The following is a 20,144-nucleotide window of genomic DNA, read 5'->3' as shown; positions in this document are numbered from 1 at the left end:
GTATTTCCCGTTAATATGATACGCAATAAAATTTTGCTTCCCTTCCAGGTCTCGTTTGCTGGCCGGTCTGCCACTGGCAGTGCCTTCGTGGATTCTGGATCATCTGCTAATATCATGTCTGTGGAATTTGCTATGTCTCTAAAAATGCCTTTTATTGATTTGCCTTATCCTCTCCCGGTAGTGGGTATCGACTCCACTCCTCTTGCTAATGGTTATTTTACTCAGCATACTCCTGTTTTTGAACTCCTTGTTGGCTCCATGCATTTGGAGCAGTGCTCTGTACTGGTGATGCAGGGATTATCGTCCGATCTGGTATTAGGTCTTCACTGGTTGCAGCTGCATAATCCCACGTTTGATTGGAATACTGGGGATCTCACCAAATGGGGTAGTGAATGCCTGACGTCATGTCTTTCGGTTAACTCTATTTCTCCACGTGAGGAGGTAAACACGCTACCTGAGTTTGTTCAGGACTTCGCTGATCTTTTTTCTAAGGAGGCCTCCGAGGTGTTGCCCCCTCATAGAGATTACGATTGCGCCATCGATTTGGTACCAGGTGCTAAGCTTCCTAAGGGTAGGATATTTAATCTTTCATGTCCTGAACGTGGAGCCATGAGGGAGTATATCCAAGAATGCCTGGCCAAGGGTTTCATTCGCCCCTCGACTTCTCCTGTAGGTGCTGGCTTCTTCTTCGTGGGGAAGAAGGATGGTGGTCTTAGGCCGTGCATTGACTATCGGAACTTGAATAAGGTCACAGTAAGGAACCAGTATCCCCTTCCTTTGATTCCGGATCTTTTTAATCAGGTTCAGGGGGCCCAATGGTTCTCTAAGTTCGATCTACGGGGGGCGTATAACCTTATCCGCATCAAAGAGGGGGATGAGTGGAAGACTGCGTTCAACACGCCCGAAGGTCATTTCGAATACCTGGTCATGCCCTTTGGGTTGTGTAATGCCCCTGCTGTCTTCCAGAATTTTATTAATGAAATTCTGAGAGATTACCTGGGAAATTTTCTTGTAGTGTACCTTGATGACATACTGGTGTTTTCCAAGGACTGGTCCTCCCACGTGGAGCATGTCAGGAAGGTCCTCCAGGTCCTCCGGGAAAATAATCTGTTTGCGAAAACCTAAAAATGTGTGTTTGGGGTACAGGAGATACAATTTTTGGGTCAAATCCTCACTCCTCATGAATTCCGCATGGACCCTGCCAAGGTTCAGGCTGTGGCGGAATGGGTCCAACCTGCCTCCCTGAAGGCGCTACAGTGTTTTTTGGGGTTCGCTAACTATTACAGGAGATTTATTGCCAACTTCTCGGTCGTCGCTAAGCCTCTTACGGACCTCACTCGCAAGGGTGCTGATGTCTCCAATGGCCTCCTGAGGCCGTCCAGGCTTTTGAGACCCTCAAGAAGTGCTTTATCTCGGCCCCCGTGCTGGTTCAGCCCAACCAAAGGGAGCCATTTATTGTGGAGGTTGACGCGTCCGAGGTGGGAGTGGGGGCCGTCTTGTCCCAGGGTACCAGCTCCCTCACCCATCTCCGCCCCTGTGCTTACTTCTCCAGGAAGTTTTCGCCCACGGAGAGTAACTATGATATTGGCAACCGCAAACTTTTAGCCATTAAATGGGCTTTTGAAGAGTGGCGTCACTTCCTGGAGGGGGCCAGACACCAGGTAACGGTCCTTACTGACCACAAGAATCTGGTTTTCCTAGAATCTACCCGGAGGCTTAATCCTAGACAAGCTCGATGGGCGCTATTCTTTACCAGATTTAACTTCTTGGTTACCTATAGGGCTGGGTCCAAAAATATTAAGGCTGATGCACTGTCACGTAGTTTCATGGCCAATCCTCCTTCTGAGAAGGATCCTGCTTGTATTTTACCCCCTGGTATAATCGTTTCTGCCACTGATTCTGATTTAGCCTCTGACATTGCGGCTGATCAAGGTTCAGCTCCCGGGAACCTCCCTGGGGACAAGCTGTTTGTCCCCCTGCAATACCGGCTAAGGGTACTCAGGGAAAACCATGACTCCGCACTATCTGGTCATCCTGGCATCTTGGGTACCAAACACCTCATTACCAGAAACTATTGGTGGCCTGGGTTGCCTAAAGACGTTAGGGCTTACGTCGCCGCTTGTGAGGTTTGTGCTAGGTCCAAGACCCCTAGGTCCCGACCTGCGGGCTTACTACGTTCTTTGCCCATTCCCCAGAGACCTTGGACCCATATCTCAATGGATTTTATCACCGATTTGCCTCCATCTCAGGGCAAGTCGGTGGTGTGGGTGGTAGTAGACCTCTTCAGCAAGATGTGCCACTTTGTGCCCCTTAAGAAACTACCTAACGCCAAGACGTTAGCTTCTTTGTTTGTTAAACACATTCTGCGTCTCCATGGGGCCCCAGTCAATATCGTTTCTGACAGAGGGGTACAATTTGTTTCCTTATTTTGGAGAGCTTTTTGTAAAAAGTTGGAGATCGATCTGTCCTTCTCCTCCGCCTTCCATCCCGAAACTAATGGCCAAACGGAAAGGACTAATCAATCCCTGGAACAATATTTAAGGTGTTTCATCTCTGACTGTCAATTTGATTGGGTCTCATTCCTTCCCCTCGCCGAATTTTCCCTGAATAACCGGGTCAGTAACTCGTCAGGGGTCTCCCCGTTTTTCTGTAATTTCGGGTTTAATCCACGGTTCTCCTCCATTTCTCCTGGTTGTTCCAATAATCCCGAGGTAGAGGACGTTCATCGGGAACTGTGCACAGTCTGGGCCCAGGTTCAGAAGAACCTAGAGGCGTCCCAGAGCGTACAAAAGATTCAGGCTGATAGAAGACGTTCTGCTAACCCCCGGTTTGTCGTCGGGGATCTGGTGTGGTTGTCGTCTAGGAACTTGCGCCTTAAGGTCCCGTCCAGGAAGTTTGCTCCCCGATTTATTGGGCCTTATAAGGTAATTGAAGTCCTCAACCCTGTATCCTTCCGTCTGGAGCTGTCCCCATCCTTTCGCATACACAACGCCTTTCATGCCTCCCTCCTTAAACGCTGCTCCCCGTCCTGGTCCCCCTCGAGGAAACCTCCTGTTCCCGTTCTCACCCCTGAGGGGGTGGAATTCGAGGTGGCCAAGATTGTGGACAGTAGGATGATCCAGGGCTCCCTCCAGTACCTGGTCCATTGGAGAGGATACGGGCCGGAGGAGAGGACTTGGGTACCTGCTCGAGATGTTCACGCTGGGGTATTGGTCAGGAGGTTCCACCTTCTCTTCCCCACTAAACCATGTCCTCTTAGTAAGGGTCCCGTGGCCCCTCATAAAAGGGGGAGTACTGTAAAGGATCTGCCAGGCACTACGTCTGTGGATACTCCCAGGATTAATCAATCGACACCTGAGGCCAGACCTCTTAGACTGACACCGGCTCCCACCAATCAGGGTGGCAGGCTCAGGAGTGGGAGAGCCTATCGCGGCCTGGTCAGTCGGAGTTAGCTCCGCCCCCTGTCCATTTATACCTGCCGTTTTCTCTTCCTCATTGCTTGTGATTCTTCCTGGTTTCCTGGCCCCACTGCTGCCTTGCTCCAGCCTGCTTCTGCCGTGCTTCAGCCTTGCTTCAGTTCCCGCTTATCCTGCTTCGCTCTGCCCCCGGCTTGCTTCCTGCTCCATGCTCTGCGTTTGTATACTTCATTACATCCTGATCCTGACTGGCTCGTTCACCACTCCGTTTCCTCACGGTGTTCCTCCTTCCTGCCATAACAATAGTCAAGACATTGACAAGGTTAGAAATAATGATTTTTATTTGAAATAATAATTTTCTTCTTCAAACTTTGCTTTCGTCAAAAAATACTCCAATTGCAGCAATTACAGCATTGCAGACCTTTTGGCATTCTAGCTGTTAATTTGCTGAGGTAATCGGGAGAAATTTCCAGAAGGCCCTCCCACAAGTTGGATTGGCTTGATGGGCACTTCTTGCGTACCATACGGTCAAGCTGCTCCCACAACAGCTCTATGGGGTTGAGATCCGGTGACTGCGCTGGCCACTCCATTACCGATAGAATACCAGCTGCCTGCTTCTTCCCTAAATAGTTCTTGCATGATTTGGAGGTGTGCTTTGGGTCATTTTCCTGTTGTAGGATGAAATTGGCTCCAATCAAGCGCTGTCCACAGGGTATGGCATGGCGTTGCAAAATCGAGTGATATCCTTCCTTATTCAAAATCCCTTTTACCTCTTCCAATCTCCCACTTTACCAGCACCAAAGCAACCCCAGACCATCACATTACCTCCACCATGCTTAACAGATGGCGTCAGGCACTCTTCCAGCATCTTTTCAGTTGTTCTGCGTCTCACAAATGTTCTTCTGTGTGATCCAAACACCTCAAACTTCGATTCGTCTGTCCATAACACTTTTTTCCAATCTTCCTCTGTCCAATGTCTATGTGCTTTTGCCCATATTAATCTTTTCCTTTTATTAGCCAGTCTCAGATATGGCTTTTTCTTTGCCACTCTGCCCTGAAGGTCAGCATCCCGGAGTCGCCTCTTCACTGTACACGTTGACACTGGCGTTTTGCGGGTACTGTTTAATGAAGCTGCCATTTGAGGACCTGTGAGGCACCTATTTCTCAAACCAGAGACTCTAATGTACTTGTCTTGTTGCTCAGTTGTGCAGCGGGGCCTCCCACTTCTCTTTCTACTCTGGTTAGAGCCTGTGTGTGCTGTCCTCTGAAGGGAGTAGTACACACTGTTGTAGGAAATCTTCAGTTTCTTGGCAATTTCTCGCATGGAATAGCCTTCATTTCTAAGAACAAGAATAGACTGTCGAGTTTCACATGAAAGCTCTCTTTTCCTAGCCATTTTGAGAGTTTAATCGAACCCACAAATGTAATGCTCCAGATTCTCAACTAGCTCAAAGGAAGGTCAGTTTTATAGCTCCTCTAAACAGCAAAACTGTTTACAGCGGTGCTAACATAATTGCCATGGGTTTTCAAGTGTTTTCTAATCATCCATTAGCCTTCTAACACAGTTAGCAAACACAATGTACCATTAGAACACTGGAGTGATGGTTGCTGGAAATGGGCCTCTATACACCTATGTAGATATTGCATTAAAAACCAGACGTTTGCAGCTAGAATAGTCATTTAGCACATTAACAATGTATAGAGTGTATTTCTGATTAATTTAATGTTATCTTCATTGAAAAAAACTGTTCTTTTCTTTCAAAAATAAGGAAATTTCTCAGTGACCCTAAACTTTTGAACGGTAGTGTATGTGCCCCATACTGCTCACCAACCTGTATATGTATGTGCCCCACACTGCTCATGACCATATACATGTTTGTGTCCCACATTGCTCATGAACATGTATAAGTACGTGCCCAACACTGCTCATGTATATGTATGTGCCCCACACTGCTCATGTACATGTATGTGCCCCCACACTGCTCATGAACATGTATATGTATGTGCACCTACACTGTACATGTATGTGCCCCCACACTGCTCATGTACATGTATATGTATGTGCCCCCACACTGCTCATGAACATGTACATGTATGTTCCCCACACTGCTCATGTATATATATGTGTCCCCACACTGCTCATGAACATGTATATACATATATATACAGTGAAGGAAATAAGTATTTGATCCCTTGCTGATTTTGTAAGTTTGCCCACTGTCAAAGACATGAACAGTCTAGAATTTTTAGGCTAGGTTAATTTTACCAGTGAGAGATAGATTATATAAAAAAAAAAAAAACTGAAATTCACATAGTCAAAATTATATATATTTATTTGCATTGTGCACAGAGAAATAAGTATTTGATCCCCTACCAACCATTAAGAGTTCAGCCTCCTCCAGACCAGTTACACGCTCCAAATCAACTTGGTGCCTGCATTAAAGACGGCTGTCTTACATGGTCACCTGTATAAAAGACTCCTGTCCACAGACTCAATTAATCAGTCTGACACTAACCTCTACAACATGGGCAAGATCAAAGATCTTTCTAAGGATGTCAGGGACAAGATCATAGACCTGCACAAGGCTGGAATGGGCTACAAAACCATAAGTAAGACGCTGGGTGAGAAGGAGACAACTGTTGGTGCAATAGTAAGAAAATGGAAGACATACAAAATGACTGTCACTCGACATCGATCTGGGGCTCCATGCAAAATCTCACCTCATGGGGTATCCTTGATCCTGAGGAAGGTGAGAGCTCAGCCGAAAACTACACGGGGGGAACTTGTTAATGATCTCAAGGCAGCTGGGACCACAGTCACCAAGAAAACCATTGGTAACATATTACGCCGTAATGGATTAAAATCCTGCAGTGCCTGCAAGGTCCCCCTGCTCAAGAAGGCACATGTACAGGCCCGTCTGAAGTTTGCAAATGAACATCTGGATGATTTGGAGAGTGATTTGGAGAAGGTGCTGTGGTCAGATGAGACTAAAATTGAGCTCTTTGGCATTAACTCAACTCGCCGTGTTTGGAGGAAGAGAAATGCTGCCTATGACCCAAAGAACACCGTCCCCACTGTCAAGCATGGAGGTGGAAACATTATGTTTTGGGGGTGTTTCTCTGCTAAGGGCACAGGACTACTTCACCGAATCAATGGGAGAATGGATGGAGCCATGTACCGTCAAATCCTGAGTGACAACCTCCTTCCCTCCACCAGGACAATAAAAATGGCTCGTGGCTGGGTTTTCCAGCATGACAATGACCCGAAACATACAGCCAAGGCAACAAAGGAGTGGCTCAAAAAGAAGAACATTAAGGTCATGGAGTGGCCTAGCCAGTCTCCAGACCTTAATCCCATCGAAAACTTATGGAGGGAGCTGAAGATCTGAGTTGCCAAGCGACAGCCTCGAAATCTTAATGATTTACAGATGATCTGCAAAGAGGAGTGGGCCAAAATTCCATCTAACATGTGTGCAAACCTCATCATCAACTACAAAAAACGTCTGACTGCTGTGCTTGCCAACAAGGGTTTTGCCACCAAGTATTAAGTCTTGTTTGCCAAAGGGATCAAATACTTATTTCTCTGTGCACAATGCAAATAAATATATATAATTTTGACAATGTGATTTTCTGTATATATAATTTATCTCTCACTGGTAAAATTAACCTAGCCTAAAAATTCTAGACTGTTCATGTCTTTGACAGTGGGCAAACTTACAAAATCAGCAAGGGATCAAATACTTATTTCCTTCCCTGTATATATATATATATATATATATATATATATATATATTGGTACCCCCACACTGCTCATGTACATGTCTGTGCCCCATACTGCTCACCAACGTGTTTATGTATGTGCCCCACACTGCTCATGTATATGCCCTACACTGCTCATGTACATGTATGTGCCCCCACACTGCTCATGAACATGCACATGTATGTGCCCCCACACTGCTCATGAATATGTATATGTATGTGCCCCTACACTGTACATGTATGTGCCCCCACACTGCTCATGTACATATATGTGCCCCCACACTCCTCGTGTATATGTATGTTCCCCACACTGCTCATGAACATGTATATTTATGTTCCCCACACTGCTCATAAACATGTACATGTATGTGCCGCCACACTGTTCATGTACATGTATGGGCCCTCACACTGCTCATGAACATGTATATGCTCCACACTGCCCGTGAACATGTATATGTGTGTTCCCCACACTGCTCATGAACATGTATATGTATGTGCCCAAACTGCTTGTGAACATGTATGTCTGTGCCCCCACACTGCTCATGTACATGTATATGTATGTGCCCCCACACTGCTCATGAACATGTACATGTATGTCCCCCACACTGCTCATGTATATATATGTGCCCCACACTGCTCATGTACATGTATGTGCCCCCACACTGCTCATGTACATGTATGTGCCCTCACACTGCTCATGTAAATGTATGTTCCCAACACTGCTCATGAACATGTGTGTATATATATATATATATATATGTACCCCCGCACTGCTCATGTACATGTATGTGCCCCACACTGCTCATGTATATGTATGTGTATGTGCCCCACACTGCTCATGTACATGTATGTGTATGTGCCCCACACTGCTCATGTACATGTATGTGACCCACACTGCTCATGATCATATACATGTTTGTGTCCCACACTGCTCATGAACATGTATATGTATGTGCCCCACACCACTCATGTATATGTATGTGCCCCACACTGCTCATATACATGTATGTGACCCACACTGCTCATGTACATGTATGTACCCCCACACTGTTCATGTACATGGATGTGCCCCCAAACTGCTCATGTATATGTATGTGCCCCCACACTGGTCATGAACATGTACATGTATGTCCCCCACACTGCTCATGTACATGTATGTACATGTATGTCCCCCACACTGCCCATGAACATGTATATGTATGTGCCCCACACTACACATGAACATGTATATGCATGTGCCCCACACTGCTCATGAACATGTATATGTATGTGCCCCCACACTGCTCATGTATATGTATGTGCCCCACACTGCTCATGAACATGTATATGTATGTGCCCCACACTGCTCATGAACATGTATATGTATGTGTCCTCACACTGCTCATGAACATGTATTTATATGTGCCACCGCACTGTTCATGTACATATATGTGCCCCCACACTGCTCATGTATATGTATGCACCGCACACTGCTCATGAACATGTATATGTATGTGCCCCCACACTGCTCATGATCATGTATATGTATGTGCCTTACACTGCTCATGTATATGTATGTGCCCTACACTAACGTATGAGTATGTGCCCCACACTAACGTATATGTATGTGCCCCACACTGCTCATGATCATATACATGTTTGTGGCCCACACTGCTCATGAACATGTATATGTATGTGCCCCACACTGCTCATGTACATGTATGTGCCCCCACACTGCTCATGAACATGTATATGTATGTGCCCCCACACTGCTCATGTACATGTATGTGCCCCCACAATGCTCATGAACATATACATGTATGTGCCCCCACACTTCTCATGAACATATATATGTATGTGCCCCCACACTCCTCATGTATATGTATGTTCCCCACACTGCTCATGAACATGTATATTTATGTTCCCCACACTGCTCATAAACATGTACATGTATGTGCCGCCACACTGTTCATGTACATGTATGGGCCCTCACACTGCTCATGAACATGTATATGCTCCACACTGCCCGTGAACATGTATATGTGTGTTCCCCACACTGCTCATGAACATGTATATGTATGTGCCCAAACTGCTTGTGAACATGTATGTCTGTGCCCCCACACTGCTCATGTACATGTATATGTATGTGCCCCCACACTGCTCATGAACATGTACATGTATGTCCCCCACACTGCTCATGTATATGTATGTGCCCCACACTGCTCATGTACATGTATGTGCCCCCACACTGCTCATGTACATGTATGTGCCCCCACACTGCTCATGTAAATGTATGTTCCCAACACTGCTCATGAACATGTGTGTGTGTGTATATATATATATATATATATATATATGTACCCCCGCACTGCTCATGTACATGTATGTGCCCCACACTGCTCATGTATATGTATGTGTATGTGCCCCACACTGCTCATGTACATGTATGTGCCCCACACTGCTCATGTACATGTATGTGACCCACACTGCTCATGATCATATACATGTTTGTTTCCCACACTGCTCAAGAACATGTATATGTATGTGCCCCACACCACTCATGTATATGTATGTGCCCCACACTGCTCATATACATGTATGTGACCCACACTGCTCATGTACATGTATGTACCCACACACTGTTCATGTACATGGATGTGCCCCCAAACTGCTCATGTATATGTATGTGCCCCCACACTGGTCATGAACATGTACATGTATGTCCCCCACACTGCTCATGTACATGTATGTACATGTATGTCCCCCACACTGCCCATGAACATGTATATGTATGTGCCCCACACTACACATGAACATGTATATGCATGTGCCCCACACTGCTCATGAACATGTATATGTATGTGCCCCCCACACTGCTCATGAACATGTATATGTATGTGCCCCCACACTGCTCATGAACATGTATATGTATGTGCCCCCACACTGCTCATGTATATGTATGTGCCCCACACTGCTCATGAACATGTATATGTATGTGCCCCACACTGCTCATGAACATGTATATGTATGTGTCCTCACACTGCTCATGAACATGTATTTATATGTGCCCCCACACTGCTCATGTATATGTATGCGCCACACACTGCTCATGAACATGTATATGTATGCGCCGCACACTGCTCATGAACATGTATATGTATGTGCCCCCACACTGCTCATGATCATCTATATGTATGTGCCTTACACTGCTCATGTATATGTATGTGCCCTACACTAACGTATGAGTATGTGCCCCACACTAACGTATATGTATGTGCCCCACACTGCTCACGTACATATATGTGACCCACACTGCTCATGATCATATACATGTTTGTGGCCCACACTGCTCATGAACATGTATATGTATGTGCCCCACACTGCTCATGTATATGTATGTGCCCCACACTGCTCATGTACATGTATGTGCCCCCACACTGCTCATGAACATGTATATGTATGTGCCCCCACACTGCTCATGTACATGTATGTGCCCCCACAATGCTCATGAACATATACATGTATGTGCCCCCACACTTCTCATGAACATATATATGTATGTGTTCCACACTGCCCATGAACATGTATATGTATGTTCCCCACACTGCTCATGAACATGTACATGCATGTCCCCCACACTGCTCATGAACATGTATATGTATGTGCCCCACACTGCTCATGTATGTGCCCCCACACTGCTCATGTACATATATATGTATATGCCGCACACTGCTCATGTATATGTGTGTGCCCTACACTAATGTACATGTATGTACCCCACACTGCTCATGATCATATGTATATGTATGTGCCCCACACTGCTCACGTACATGTATGTGCCCCACACTGCTCATGAACATGTATATGTTTGTGTCCCCACATGGCTCATGTATATGTATGTGCCCCCACACAGCCCATGAACATGTATATGTATGTCCCCCACACTACTCATGTACATGTATGTGCCCCACACTGCTCATGAACATGTATATGTATGTGCCCCACACTGCTCATGCACATGTATGTGCCCCGACACTGCTCATGTTTATGTATGTGCCCCGACACTGCTCATGTACATGTAAGTGCCCACACTGCTCATGATCATATACATGTATGTGCCCCCACACTGCTCATGAACATGTACATGTATGTGCCCCACTCTGCTCATGAACATGTACATGTATGTGCCCCACACTGCTCATGAACATGTACATGTATTTGCCCCACACTGCTCATGAAAATCTATATGTATGTGCCCCACACTGCTCAGGATAATGTACATGTATGTGCTTCCACACTGCTCATGAACACGTATATGTATGCACCCTACACTGCTCATAAAAATGTATATGTATGTGCCCCACACTGCTCATGTACATGTATGTGCCCTACACTGCTCATGTATATGTATGTTCCCCACACTGCTCATGAACATGTACATGCATGTCCCCCACACTGCTCATGAACATGTATATGTATGTGCCCCACACTGCTCATGTATGTGCCCCCACACTGCTCATGTACATATATATGTATATGCCGCACACTGCTCATGTATATGTGTGTGCCCTACACTAATGTACATGTATGTACCCCACACTGCTCATGATCATATGTATATGTATGTGCCCCACACTGCTCACGTACATGTATGTGCCCCACACTGCTCATGAACATGTATATGTTTGTGTCCCCACATGGCTCATGTATATGTATGTGCCCCCACACAGCCCATGAACATGTATATGTATGTCCCCCACACTACTCATGTACATGTATGTGCCCCACACTGCTCATGAACATGTATATGTATGTGCCCCACACTGCTCATGCACATGTATGTGCCCCGACACTGCTCATGTTTATGTATGTGCCCCGACACTGCTCATGTACATGTAAGTGCCCACACTGCTCATGATCATATACATGTATGTGCCCCCACACTGCTCATGAACATGTACATGTATGTGCCCCACTCTGCTCATGAACATGTACATGTATGTGCCCCACACTGCTCATGAACATGTACATGTATTTGCCCCACACTGCTCATGAAAATCTATATGTATGTGCCCCACACTGCTCAGGATAATGTACATGTATGTGCTTCCACACTGCTCATGAACACGTATATGTATGCACCCTACACTGCTCATAAAAATGTATATGTATGTGCCCCACACTGCTCATGTACATGTATGTGCCCTACACTGCTCATGTACATGTATGTGCCCCACACTGCTCATGTACATGTATGTGCCCCACACTGCTCATGAACATGTATATGTATGTACCCCCACATTGCTCATGTACATGTATATGTATGTACCCCACACTGCTCATAAACATATATATGTATGTGGCCCACACTGCTCAAATCATGTATATGTTTGTACCCAACACTGCTCATGAGTCCACTGAATGATATTTAAGAGATCAGATAAATTTTTTGGGGATATGTCAGTATACTCTAGATACAAATTAACACCATATAATATATCATCAAATAACCCCACATATTTAGATATCCCCTATAATTGTAACATCATGTTCTATAAACATATTAGGTTAACAAAAAACTGCGTTTTAACTTGCCACACCATCCCCTTAATAAAAAATGACATTTATAAAAAGTATATGCTAATGTTTATCACCCCAAAAATGTATAGAAAAAGACCTCATATTCCTGCGTCAATGCAAAAGCAAAAAAATAAAAATGTTCAAATAAAAAAAATGTGGGTCCTGAAGGCCAAAACTGGCTCATCCCTAAATACATTACAGCGGAAAGTTCTGTTTGGTTGTTGGAGCAGCAGATTTATATTAATAAGGCTGGAGCGGATTGTGGAAATACTGCAGTTCTGGACATACAAAGTCTCTTTCCTATTTATCCAGTCCGGTAAGTGTTATAATAATGTAGTTGTTATATTCAGCATGTATGGAGCGTCCTCAAGGGGGTTCATGGCCATTAGGGCCTGGGTCACATGACTGTGCTGACGTGTCATCAGGTTGACATTCAGGTACAATAAGGTGCTGTCAGGTGATTAGATCGTGTGCAAAGTTATCAACCTGGGAGAGTCCTTCACAGGGTGATACTCGAGCCGCAGGTTGCAGCAAACATGGGACTGGCTTATTTAATATATTTAGACCCACTATATTAATATCAGATCCCAGACCCTATATTAATATCCGACACAAGACTATAACTACTAAATATATTCAGACCCCCTGTATTAATATTAAACCCCAGATCAAACCCCTAACTCAATATCAGACCCAAGAACAGACTCCTAAATATATTCAGACTCTAGACCACCTCCTTTAATTTCAGACCCTAGACCAGACCCGCTAACTTAATTCAGACAAAAAAAGAAAGATATACAGGCCAGACTGTACTTACCCTTCTCGCTCCCAGTTTTTTCAGCTCCGGGTGCAACTGCTCTGGGTCTGGACGCCATCCAATGTCAGGACTCAGGACATTGTGAGCGCCGCCACACACCAGGACCTGACACTGGCGCCCGGAGCTGATGAAGAGCCAGGAGGGTAAGTGTACATGATGATTTTTTTAATTTTTGCTGCTCCTGAGCACTATGTTTAGCCTCCCTCCCCAGGTAAAAATTATATCTATCAATGGGTGACCAAAGAGGCTAAAAATAAGGTGACGCCCGGTAAAACCAGGAGAGTTGACATGTCTGCATGTGACACAATGAATAGAAAACCTGACAAAGCCGGTCCCTGGCGAAACGCGCGTCGAGGTGCTCTTTTTTCTGTGCCACATCTAGGCTGACGTTCATCTCGTGCCACCATGTCTATAGGTATGGTTCATTCTCGGTAGTGATATACCTTTCTTCTATTAGATAGCACTCCATTTTTAGCTATACATTATTGGGTTTTCACTTCCGGTATTTACCTATAGTAATTACTTCCTATTTGGGCTGTGTATTTCTGCTGTCTTTTACAGCTACACATGTCCTGTATATTTCATGGGGTTTTTGCATGATTTGATTCTGTCTGTTCCTAGATGGGTTGTTTCTGTATACCCTCAGGTATAATTCCATCTATACCACTCTGATGCTGTTCTTTGGAATCTGACTTATTTTTATTGTCATTTTTTCTGATATTACGTATTGTTATTTATTATGTATTAATAAAGATTATAATATTTTACATAAATACGTGTCAGTTATACATTCATAGATATAATAGTGGGTGCTATGTCCCCTATGTTTTTTTGGTTGTTCTGCATGTGACACAAACATTGAAGGAGCAGAAGAGGGAGAACGAGTAACCATGACTTTTATCCGATAGTCAAGGAATGTTACCCCTATTACCTTCATTACACCCCCAGATTTTATTTAACCTGTATGTTAGTCTGGCTCTGTACTGAGCAGCAGGATATGTAGATTTTTAATAACAGTAATGTAACCTAATAATACTTTACCTGGCTGAGTATTGGAGGCAGGGCTGCCATCAGGGTGGTACTGTAGTCTGGGCCCAGGTTAATGAGTCCAAAAAAGCACCCCGCACTCTGTTTGCTGCTACTTGCCTCCCAAAATGCATTGCATGGAACTCGCACGCTATACGTGTATAATGTATGGGGTGCATTTAAAGGGGTTGGACCCCCACCAAAGATGTGAAATAGCCCTTTTTTAGTCAATATGAGGTCCATCAATTTTACATGCCCCCAGTTAATCTTCTGTTCCTAGGGACTCATCAAATATAAAGTATGGGCCTAAAAGGGTGCATATATTTATGTTGCACTATAATCTTAGCACCCTCCCTCAAAAACCCACCAAATGTATATAATGGGGTTCCAGATGTACAGGAAATGTGGGAAGTAGCTCAGGTGGCCGCGAGCATTTGTATGTATGGGGCCCACATATTAGAATGACAATCTTTATTGGAGGACTGGCAACTGCTGGCCCAGGGGCAAACGGGAGATAAGAACCAATGGTAACGGTAAGGTCTGGCCAGGCAGGACTGGCATCCAAGTTAGCCTTCATTTTATAGAAAAGTTTGTTTTGTTTATAAGAACGTGTCCTCTGCCCGCTCTGTGTGGTCAGTGATAATATTTGTACAGTTGCTTGTTCCTTTATGATGTCTTCACTATAAACATACCTTTATTGTCTGTACCTTATATGTTCCATCTACATTGCTGCATTTCACTGCGTTAAAATGTATGTTTGTTTTGTCCTAGTTTCCATCGTCGGCAATGGAGTTTACTGGAAGGAGCAGCCGTACATGTAGTGAACATTATAATCGACTTTTACTCTAAGGGAAGGTATCGTCTGAATATGACTTATTGTTTAACCCCTTGCCTCCGAAGTCGATTTTAATTTGAATTTTTTCCTCCCCCAAAAGCCATAACTTTTTTTTTCTTCCATCGATTAAGCCGTATAAGGGCTTAATTTTTGCGGTATAAGTTGTACTTTTTCATGACACCATTATTGTACCTTATAATGCACTGGAAAACTAGGGTGGAATGGGAAAAAATCAGCGATTCAGATTTTTTGGGGGGTTTCATTTTATACGCCATTCACTGTGCGGTAAGAATGACATGTTAACTTTATTCTTCGGGTCAATACAATTACGGTGATACCAAATTTATATCGTTTTCTTTATGTTTTACTACTTTTACAAGGAAAAAACGAATTGTAAAAAATAAAATTTGTTTTGTGTCGCCACAACTTTTTTATTTTTTGCGGGACGAGCTGTAGTTTCTATTGGTACCATTTTGGGGTACAGGAGACTTTTTTATTCATTTTTCGTGGGAGATAAAGTGACCAAAAAATAGTAATTCTGGGGTTTTAATTTTTTGTGTTTTTTACGGCATTCACCATGTGGGTTAAATAATGTTATATTATGATAGTTTTACAAATACAGCGATACCAGTTATGTTAATTTTGAAAAATATTTTACACTGCTTTTGGGAGAAAATGAAAATACTTTATTTCACTGTTTTGAGCTTTTTTTTTTTACTAGTCACCCTAGGGGACTTAAACTAGCGGTCGTTGGATCGCTTACACAATATACTAATGTATTGGAATATTTGGGGGATTCTGACAGCCAGGGCTTAATAGGAGCACAAAAAAGGCAGACCTGAAGGCCTTCATTAGGCCCCCAGGCTGCCATGATAACCATCAGCACCTCGATATCGCAATACGGTGGGGGGGGGGCATGTCAGAGGGGGCTGCCCCCTCATTCTAACTGTTTAGATGCCGTGGTCGCTATTGACTGCGGCATCTAAGGGGTTACACGGGCTCATACTATGGAGGGGCTGAGCCTCCAGTTTTCACACTTAGCCTTACAATAGGCTGATATTTTCTGTTTCATAGATATGGCTTTTCATCTTGTGCTGTCTACACTGGGGACAGGATCAGCGGTCATCACATTATCATAACAGGTAGGATTGTACTGACAGGTAACACCTTTATATAGATAACACAGGATCCGCCATTCAAAAAAGATTGACCCTTCCTGTTCTGTAGAGATCACTTCTTAGCAGTCATCACATTATCATCACAGGCAGAATTACACTGACAGGTAACACCTCTATATAGATAACACAGGATCCACCGTTCATAATAGACTGATCCTTCCTGTTCTGTAGAGATTACTTCTCACCAGTCATCTGATTATCATCACAGGCAGGATTACACTGATAGGTAACACCTCTATATAGATAACACAGGATCCACCATTGACAAGAGGTTATGGACACAACTCCCATCCCTGCACAAGCACCTCTGATTGGTCACTGATTGGTCAGCGCCATACACTCCTCTGTACAACGCCCAGTTGGTAAAAAGTAAAAACACGCCCAGTTGTCTATTAAGAAAGTCATTAGCATAAATCTAAAATTGTTTATAACTTGGTCAAAAAATGATCGTTTTTCAAAATGAAAACCACTGTTATTATCTACATTACAGCGCCGATCAGATTATGTAGGAGATATGGCATTTAAAATGTGGTGACAGAGCCTCTTTAAGTGTTGGCTGTATTTTAGCTCTGCTTCGTTAGGGCTCAACTATGATTAGTAAGTTCAGCTTAGCTGCATTTTCTTTTGCATGTGAAGTAGCAGAAAAGCCACTTTTTTTCTCATCAGAGACTCAAACTTTCCCCCATACTTTATACTGCATCACTGTTTATTCAGATTAGCTGCTGTATATAAGCAGAAACCCAGTAGGAAGTCAGTGTATAGAGAGCTGATTTTCTGTTAAAGATGGTTATCAGGATCGAGCTTACCACAACTGTATTGACACAAACATCCATAAATGTGGGTTCTGGAGATTCTCTTAAAAGAGAATATGTCAAGACAGCGCAGTATGTTCTCCATTAATATATAGTTACCTACTGCTGCCAATCTGCAGATGAAATATCTTGTCCAAGGTTGCAGGTCTTTAGTTTACACAAGTCCAGTGTTCCTGAAGTGCATGATGTAATATGTTGGTCTTTTGGATGACCAGTTTTAAAAGGTCCAGGTAAGCCATCTCCATATTGGCACCAGTCGTACTCCCGTGTCACTTGAAAAACGCCCTTCCATATAGAGAAAATTTAAAGAAAGAGTCATCTCTACACTTAGATGCCAAGTTTAGTGCCCTATTGAGTGCCCTACTTTGCTCGGTTGAATAATTGGGAGGATCTGTCACTGACTTCTGTCTGATCACTGAGAATTGAGAAGTATTCAAGCGTTCCCTCTCTCCTTCACCGATCTATCTTCCATACAGTCTTCAATGTTGGGGAAACTGCTCATCATCAAGCCAATTGTGTTTAGACCAACACAGGAACCAGGGATGGAGACTAAAAACAGGGATTTACCATATACTATACATTGGGTCGCCGTGGACAAGATAAAAAAAATACCATTGAGTTTTATGCTACTGGGTCATCAGGACCTGAATACAACTTCCTAACTTGGAATGCATATGAGGTAAATCTTGTCCTGGTATCAGGAGATTGCGGCAGAATGCATTAAACTAGACACACATAGACCTCTACACTAGACACACAGTCCTCTACACTAGACACACAGTCCTCTACACTAGACACACAGTCCTCTACACTAGAAACACATAGGCCTTTACACTAGACACACACAGTCCTTTACACTAGACACACATAGTCCTCTACATTAGACACACCGTCCTTTACACTAGACACACATAGTCCTCTACACTAGACACACATAGTCCTCTACAATAGACACACACAGTCCTTTACACTAGACACACATAGTCCTCTACACTAGACACACATAGTCCTCTACAATAGACACACACAGTCCTTTACACTAGACACACACAGTCCTTTAAACTAGACACACACAGTCCTTTACACTAGACACACATAGTCCTCTACACTAGACACACATAGTCCTCTACACTAGACACACATAGTCCTCTACACTAGACACACATAGTCCTCTACACTAGAAACACATAGTCCTCTACACTAGAAATACATAGTCCTCTACACTAGAAATACATAGTCCTCTACACTAGAAATACATAGTCCTCTACACTAGACATACATAGCCTTCTACACTAGACACACATAGTTCTCGATACTAGACACACATAGTCCTCTACACTAGACACACATAGTCCTCTACACTAGAAATACATAGTCCTCTACACTAGACATACATAGCCTTCTACATTAGACACACATAGTCCTCCATACTAGACACACATAGTCCTCTACACTAGACACACATAGTCCTCTACACTAGACACACATAGCACTATACACAAGACACACATAGTCCTCTACACTAGACACACATAGTCCTCTACACTAGACACATATAATCCTCTACACTAGACACATATAGTACCTCTACAAAAGACACACATAGTCCTCTACACTAAACACATATAGTCCTATATACTTTATTATCCATTTAAGGAAGCACTGAGAAAAATACAGGCCTATTATATGAAAGTGCCAGCTGGCTCAGACCTTAAATATTCCAATAAAATAAATAATGCTGAGACTTGGCTGGAAACCTTGTCTTATCTTTTTCGAAACTGGAGCAAATCGCCTTGAGATGGATCTGATAACTAAGTTCAGCATAGACGCAACATATATCGGCAAAATGGGCATTTCACATGACAACCTTTACCTATGAATTGAACAATAGATCTTCAGTTGAGGTGTTTCTTTGTAGGACATCTTTGGTGTGATGCGTGACTCATTCTTTACAACTGCATAGATCTAAATTTCAATGACATGGTAAAATACTTACAGCATATATATATATATATATATATATATATATATATATATATATATATATATATATATAAAAACACACACACACACACTAGTCCTTCTCAATTAATTAGAATATTGTCAAAAAGTTAATTTATTTCAGTAATACAATTCAAAAAGTGAAACGTACTGTATATATTATATCGATTCATTACATTGATCTATTTCCAGCATTTCTTTCTTTTAATGTGGATGATTATGGTAACAGTTAATGATAACCCAAAATTTAGGCTCTCAGAAAATTAGAATATTGGGTAAAAGTTGAAGATTGTAGACTGATGGTGTCACACGCTAATCAGCGAATCAACACAAAACACTTGCAAAGGTTTCCTAAGCCTTTAAATGGTCCAATATTCTTGTTCAGTAGGCTACACAATCATGGGAAAGACTGCTGACTTGACAGTTGTCCAGAAGACAGTCATTGACACCCTCCACAAGGAGGGGAAGCCACAAAAGGACATTGCTAAAGAAGCTGCTGTATCCAAGCATATTAATGGAAAGTTGAGAGGAAGGAAAAAGTGTGGTAGAAAAAGGCACACAAGCAACAGGGATAACCGCAGCCTTGAAAGGATTGTCAAGAAAAGGCCATTCAATAATCTGGGGGAGATTCACAAGGAGTGGACTGCGGCTGGAATCAGTGCTTCAAGAGCCACCGCACACAGACGTATCCAGGACATGGGCTACAACTCTCGCTTTCCTTGAGACAATGTCAGCAGCGTC

The sequence above is a fragment of the Rhinoderma darwinii genome, chromosome 2, assembly GCF_050947455.1.
Source record: "Rhinoderma darwinii isolate aRhiDar2 chromosome 2, aRhiDar2.hap1, whole genome shotgun sequence".
NCBI classification, from domain to species: Eukaryota; Metazoa; Chordata; class Amphibia; order Anura; family Rhinodermatidae; genus Rhinoderma; species Rhinoderma darwinii.
The sequence above is the reverse complement of the archived record's forward strand: the minus strand, read 5'-3'. Positions refer to the sequence as shown.